Source organism: Lathyrus oleraceus, chromosome 4, assembly GCF_024323335.1.
Source record: "Lathyrus oleraceus cultivar Zhongwan6 chromosome 4, CAAS_Psat_ZW6_1.0, whole genome shotgun sequence".
Taxonomy (NCBI): Eukaryota; Viridiplantae; Streptophyta; class Magnoliopsida; order Fabales; family Fabaceae; genus Lathyrus; species Lathyrus oleraceus.
This window is the reverse complement of record NC_066582.1, coordinates 308,863,335-308,871,455: the sequence shown is the minus strand read 5'-3', so window position 1 is coordinate 308,871,455 and position 8,121 is coordinate 308,863,335.

Sequence of the window (8,121 nt, the reverse complement as noted above, 5' to 3'; positions counted from 1 at the left end):
ATTGTTTTCTGTTGACAGGGATGTGATGTTTGGGTCTATGTTGATGATGAGAAGGACTAGGATAGTCATACAACTTATAGCCGAATAGTTTTATGTGGCCAAATTTTCCACAGTAATGACATCTCCATCTTTGGTGTTTTCCTTTATGTTGTCTTCCCTTATGATGTAGTGACACATGATGTGACATCTTTGGTTTGCTACCAGTGTGACTACACTCAAGTTTGGATTCATTGAACCCAAGGCCAAACTTGTCTCCTGCCATTTTCCCAGTATGGAGAATTTTGTCTAAGGTGTCAGATCCACTGTTTAGCATTCTGACATACTTTGTCATCTCATCCAGTTTGGAGTTCAAGAACACTGCTTCAGTCTTCAACTTAGAGATGGTTTCTAAGTATTTTGTCTTCTCATTCTCCAGTTGTGTTATCAATTTCTTCTGACTTTCCACTTGTTGGCACACTTCTTCACTTCTGTGACACAACTTTCTGTAGGTAGTGGCTAACTCATCAAAGGTTACTTCATCATCACTTGAGTCTTCATCAGAACCCCATCTTCTAGTCAAGTCAGTCACAAGATTTAGAGACTCTCCTTCTGTTTCACTTTGATTAGACCAAGTAGCAGCAAGACTCTTCTTCTGTTTCTTGAGGTAGGTCCCACATTCAGCTCTAATATGTCCATACCCATCACATTCATGGCACTGAACTCCTTTTCCTTCTTTGGACTTTTCATCAGATCTTGTTCTTCTTCCAGCATTATTGGACCTACTGATGTCAGATGAGATGTTCTTGACATTTGACTTTGACCTCACATCCATCTTTTTCGGAAGTTTATTGAACTGTCTTCCCAGTAATGCTACATCATTTGCCAGATCTTCATCAGTATCTTGACCACTTTCTTCCTCTTTCTCTTCAGTGTTTGTCATGAAGTCTATGCTTTTGACTTTCTTTTCAGACCCATCACACATTCCCAACTCAAATGTTTGGAGGGATCCAATTAGCTCATCCACTCTCATATCGCAAATGTCTTGAGATTCTTCTATGGCTGTCACTTTCATGGCAAATCTCTTAGGAAGTGACCTGAGTATTTTCCTCACTAATTTTTCATCTGACATCTTCTCATCCAGGGCTCCTGAGGCATTAGCAATTTCAAAGATATTCATATGAAATTCATGAATATTTTAATCTTCTTTCGTCCTTAAATTTTCAAACTTGGTAGTGAGCAGCTGCAGTCTATACATCTTCACTCTAGAGGTGCCTTCATGAGTGGTTTTGAGAATACTCCAAGCATCTTTAGCCACCTCATAGTTTTTCACCAGTCTGAAGATGTTCTTATCAACCCCATTGAATATATCATTCAATGCTTTAGAGTTTCCAAGGTCTAGTTCATCCTCCTCCTTGGTCCATTGTTCCTCAGCCTTCTTATCAGTTGTAACTTCTCCTTCCTTAGTAATAACTAGATGTTCCCAGCCTGTTAGAACAGCCTTCCAAGCCTTATTATCCAAAGATTTCAGAAAGGCTACCATTCGAGGTTTTTAGTAGTCATAGTTAGATCCATCCAGAATAGGTCGTCTGTGAACAGATCTTCCGTCTCTATCCATAGTACGAGAAAGTAACGTCTCTAGATCTCACCCAGAACCAGAGTAGGATGCCTTCTCTGATACCAATTGAAATTCTGGTATCAGATATGAGATGTCGCAGGTAATGTCACGACACTAATATTTGAACAATATAAACAGGATAAAAGATAAAGAACGGTAATACAAGTGACACAAGCAATTTTTAACCCAGTTCGGTGCAAACTCACTTACGTCTGGGGGCTACCAAGCCAGGAAGGAAATCCACTAAACAGAATTAGTTCAAAGACTCTCAGTAAACAACTTCAAGTTACAGTCTTTTCACCTAATCTTTACCCGTGTGACTTCTATCTAAAAACTCTTAGATATGATATCCTACTCACTCCCCCTCAATCACAGCAGTGATGTAAAAACAAGTATTACAATGAAAAGAAGACACTCTTCAAGAACACATACTTGATCTTGCTTAAAACCTTCAACCAAGTAAACACACACTCATGCTTCAAAGCTTAGAGTAGACAAATTACAACTCAAAAGTCAGTCCAATTCAATCATCTATGGATGAATGAATGGCTCACAATACACACGACCACACAAGACTAAAACCCTTATTCTCTCTCAATATTTCGTTCGTTATTTCTTGTGTCTTAAAACCAGGTTTTCCATGCCCTTTTTATAGAAGCGTTTGGCTGGGCTTGGACATCATAAAACCCTAAAACTATTTTCTATTCATATCTTCTCATGACAGCTAATAATATCTCGTTGGAAAATAAGTCAATCTGGTTGTAATTACTTATTGAATGGTGCGTTCAATCATCACATCAATCACACAGAGATTAGCATAAAATGCGCAATCACACAATACATAACATTCAGGCTGAACGTTCTGTATACAAATGTCTTGACATCGAGTCTGACATCTCAGCAAAATCCTGCATATCCACATTTTAAACAACCTGCAGGAACATGTTATCTCATGTCAAGATAACACTTGTGACAACTTGTGAACACTCTAGGTTTTACCAAAATTTCTGCCAACACATAGAACCAACAGAATTCAAGAAACACCAAAATTGAATTTTAGGGCATGTTAGTTGGTCAAGTTTTGGCAAGTTTGGCCTACCATTTGGTCCAAACCCCATAACTTTTTCATCTTTTAACCTTTGAAGGATATTCTTAGATCCAAATGTCCTAAATAATTCCCTTTCGAACTTTGTGTCATGGTCCAAGATCTAATCCAATGCATAAGGACCTCAAAATGTGGATTGGTCATGTTCGTCAAGTTGCCTAGTCATGCCTAAAATCATGTTTATGACTACCACTTTGAGCCATTGTAGTTTTCACATCATAACTCCTTTTGATCTTATTATTTTTGCAACATGTTAAGGGTATGTCAAAGATGATTTGGCCCAATTTTTACTCAAAATGCACGATCCAGTTTCAATTGGCCCAAGTGCAAAGTTCATGTCACAGCATGTTGCACATAGCCAGACCAGTTCAGCCAAACACATGCCAATGTCTTAAGCCTTTAATCCATGTTGTTTCACTCCCTTTTGCACCAAGGCACATGATGTAACACTTCAAGACACTAAAATAGAAGCCAAGATGAGAGGAGTAAAAGCTCATAGCAAGCAAACCCGAATTGTCAAAAAACAAGCATTGCCCAAAATGGAAACAAAACAAAATCACCTCAACACATGTTGGGACCACCATGGTCTCACCAAAAGAGTGTTGTCTGCAAAACAAATGGGAGGTAAGACAACACTTAGCTAACAAGTTTTCACTTTAGTCATTTTTCAGGCTCTAGTGAAATCAGACATTCCCTCTCCAAAACTGAAACCTAATCACTCCACAAGCTTCTCCCTTCATTTCCCAAGCTTCCAAGTCATAGAAACTCTGCAGAAAACTCACCCCTCTCCCTTCAAAAACATAGATGTCGAGTTTGATCTTTGAACCATTTCCAGCATAACAAAACCACTCAAACACCTTTACCTAACATCCCTGAAGCTAATTGGAATATTGGTAGTGTTTGAAACCACCTCATCTGAGCTACTCGGGTCCGTCGGAACCACTAACTTAAACTGATTCTGACAAGGTATTTAACACCTTTATTTCCATCCAAACAAGTTACCATTCCACTCCTTATGATTCACCAATGTTAAGCCCCAAGATTTGAGCTTCAATCATTGAGTATACATCATTTAATTTAATTTTTATGATTAAGTTTCGATTTGTTTCATGTGAAATACTCCATACTCGGAGAAAATCAATGGCTCGTGAGTATAGAGATAGCAACGAGGATTAAAGGTTGAGTGGGATCCATGGTTGATTCCATTAAATACCTTGAGTTGCAGAGGTTCAATTTCTAAAATCCCAAGGTTGAAGACAACATTTTGGTTGTTGCTTCGCGTGTGTTCTTGTTGTTTAAATTCAAAAACTTATGTTGGCATGTTCCCATTGGTTGGTTTGGATGACTTGTCCCCTGATATGTGTGTGTGTTTTGGTCAACGCGCGCGCTTTGTGTTTCCTTGGATCAGAACCATCCACTTTGCTTCCTTACTTTAAGTGATCTAATCTTGTGGTCATGAATTGCCCATGTGTTACTTCTGATTGAGGTTTATTTTTTATTTTTATTAAGTGTGCTTATTAACACAAATGGCGCTTAGGCCAGTGGAAAGGGGTTTGTCTGGTCACCCCAAGGTCAGGGGTTAAACCCCTGACGCGCCTCATTTTTCCCCTTTTTCTTCTTTTTCCTTTTTATTTTTGTTTTTTCATTTATTTTTATTTATTTATTTTCCATTTTATTTTCTTTAATTTATTTCTTTTCAACTAATATGTTAATAAACACACTTCATCAAAATATCATGTTTTATTTTATCCATTATTTATTTTATTTTTTATCACTTTAATTGGAAAATTTTACCCTTGTTTTTTATGGTTGTTGATGACACTCTATTTGGTCATGGTAATTGGTTTTGGTATTGACTTAATATTCAAAATTTCAAACATGTTAATTAACGATTAATGGATCATTCATGACACTTTGAGGTGTTGATAGATTGCCCTTATTTAACCATGTTTGAACCATTTGATGCATAGATGAGACCATCACTTGTTAATCCTTACTTGTTGATTCTATTTGGTTGTATTGTATCTATTAACCATTAACCATTGACCCTTGGACTTGAATATTTAACTTGTACATTGTTTGACCTTTTAACTTGTAATTATTTGGGTGATACAATCTTCCACTCTTCAAATCATGATAGATGGACTTGGGGTTGTATAACCTTCTTTGATCCAAATCTATTGTTAGATGATCATGGATCATCTTCAATACTTTGTGTCAATGATAGGTTATCCCTTGATGTGCCATATTTTGAGTCCTTTGACTTGTGGATAGATAATCCCTAGGTAGTTACCTTATGCAATTTGATTACTAACCACTAACTTTCATTGCTAACCATTGATCTTGTTGACCTAACTTATCATCTTGTGATTTATTTTCTTGTCAACTTATTGTATTTCCATTTACTTTCAAACATCCATCATCATATTTATCATCATTGTATATATGTCTCATGCATGTTTATCTTCATTGTCATTTACTTATTGTCATTGCATAATCAAAAACAACAAAAACATGATAAATTAAAAGACCAAAAAAATGCATTCATTTGTAACCAACTATTGGACCTAGAGGATTTCATTAGGATCCTTGCATTAGACCTTTCCCTAAATCTTGATCCTATGCCATAACTTGGATTTCATCTGTAACTTGCAATCTTTTATTGTAACAAGGTCATTCATAGCACTACCCTATGGAGACGTGCTCTTAAGCCTATTATCTACTTGTTAGCATAAGTCACTTTGCACACACAAGGATTTGTCTCGGGCTACCTTACAATGATACCCTTTATTTCTCGCGTTTGTTACTTTGTAAATATCGATGTATATCACCATTCAAAATCAATAAGCAATAAACCCTTGATCCAACGTCAAGTGGCATTTTCTTAATTAAACTCAAAAACACTACAAAAATACCATTAGAATTGTGTGCCACTAGCCTTAAGTAGTGGAGAATGAGTAAGAATGGAGTTTTCCTACCCTTACTATGAGTATTTTGGACACAAGACGCTTGGCTTGTTTGTTTGAAATATTCACCTCTGCCCATAGTCTTTAGTGTCAATCTAATAAAAAAAATCTTTTCAAAAACCATAAAAACAACACCAACCCATCAAACCTTATTTTTGCGTCTTAGGGCATCACATCGAAAATCTTTTTTCAAGGTAAGATCAACTAACACACAAACATTTTCTACTCTGAACTACGGAGCTCTGATTATTCATTCCCCGATGAATGATACGTAGGCACAAGGGCCCCAATCCTTGGCGAGCACAATAATAAAAAAACAAATCTCTTTTTCTTCCCACTTTCCTAATAATAAGATAAAAAAGATAAATACCCATGCACACCAAAAACTTAAATGGTTCCCATGGAGTATCATGGACGTGAGGGGTGATAATACATCCCCCTTGCATTAATTGACTTCTGGACCCATATTTGGTTGTGAGACCAATATATTATCCTTCATTTTCTTTTTTTAAGAAGGGTTTTATCGAATATTTTCCTTTTCCTCTCTTTTATATAAGGAATAAATAATATTCGGTGGCGACTCTGTGTCATCTTTTCTTTGACAAGTTCAGTCAGTCGGCTAGTTTTTCGCGGTAGCGACATGGGCCTTTCAATATGCTATAATTACTTGCCCAAGTTTAAGCTACTCGGTAAATAAGGTGTGCTAGTTCATGGCATAACCTTTGAACTCTCACTGGCAGGAAGTCAAACACATCCTCTGTTACTTGCAAGGAACCATACATCTAGGCCTCCAACTACCCCCAGTCATAGTTGGACATTCTCTGCATATCAATGGCTTTTGTTACGCAAATTGGGCTACTAACCCAAATGATCGTCGATCTTTCTTCGGTTCAGCTCTCTATTTTGGACCTAATATAATCTCATGTTCGTCTCGCAAGAAAACTGTTATTGCTAGGTCAAGTGCAGAGGTTGAATACATACACTCACTACTGCAGAAGTTCTCTAGGTTCAAACTCTTCTACAAGAGCTTCATGTCCCTATGACATCCTCTACTATTCACTGTGACAACCAGAGTACAGTTTTTATGGCACACAACCCTGTTCTTCATGCTCGTACTAAGCATATGGAGATAGATCTATTTTTTGTTCGAGAAAAGGTTTTGTCTAAACAACTCAGTGTTGTGAACATTCTAGGTTCTGTTCAAATTGTTGATGTACTAACCAAACCTCTGTTTACTGAAAAGTTCATGCAGTTCCGTTCCAAGCTCAAAGTGGTTTCTAGGGAAACTCCATCATGACCTTGTAGGGGGTGTTAGATGAGTCAGCTAGTTAGGTGTTCCAGTTGTAGCCAGCAGTTAGCTAGTTAGTTGTGTCAGTTATAGCCAGTTGTCAGTCAGTTAGTGTGCTATCTGTAGCCAGCTGTTGTAACTACCTTTCCTAATTAGCTATAGTTAACAGTGGCTATAAATATATATGTAATTGTACTGTAACAGATTATATTGAAAAATATCTGTAAGACCCCAATTTTGACCCTAAAATCCTTCATTCAATCTCATCATATGCATTAGCATTGGGATCACACCTTGGCATCCTCCTTACCCCTCTTTCATTGGGTTTGTTTTAGGAGAGATCACCAAGCACCATGTGATTATATCATACTTGTATATTATCATTTTACTAACCAAAATACCAAAAATATGTCTTTGTATGTGCCCAACTTTTTGTAGGTAGGGCATGATCCTCATTGATCTATCAAGTCCACATCTAGGATTTGAGACCTTCATGGCTAAAAGCACAACCAAGGATTGATTCAAAATGTATCAAAGCATCATATATGAGTACCATTGATCTCTACATGTTATATTGATCAAGTATTCTTCAAGAGTTTGGAAGTGATTTGCCTTGGAAACCCTAGTTTGACTGGGTATCTTGAGTAACTTCTCCAACAAGCTATCTCACCAATTGATCAAATTTCTCAAGGGACACTTCAAAATTCATCATCTTATGCATATATGATCTATCATGAGCCTAAAAAGTCAAGATAATTGAAGGCTAGCAAGTTGGTTGATGGAGGTTGGCCAGATGAATTCATTTGATCAAAATTGGGTCTCCCTAGACCCTATCTCCTACAATTTTCACCATATGAAAATTATTCCAATATAAAAGTTACTCTAAATGACATTCCAAACAACTTTCATGTTGATACCTAGAGCTATTTTTTCTTGGAAAATCATTTTATATGTTGAAACATTATTGGTCGTTTTGTCTAAACCCTAATTTGAAAGTCAACTTCCCAAGGATATAACTTGCTCAATTTTTATAAGATGAAATATTTCCAAGTTTTAAAATCAAATTCAAGATGTCTACTTCAACTTTTATATTTGGAGTGGGATCCAATTCAACTTTTATGAGCATGTGATATGAGGATACATTATAGGTCATTTTTTACCTATACCA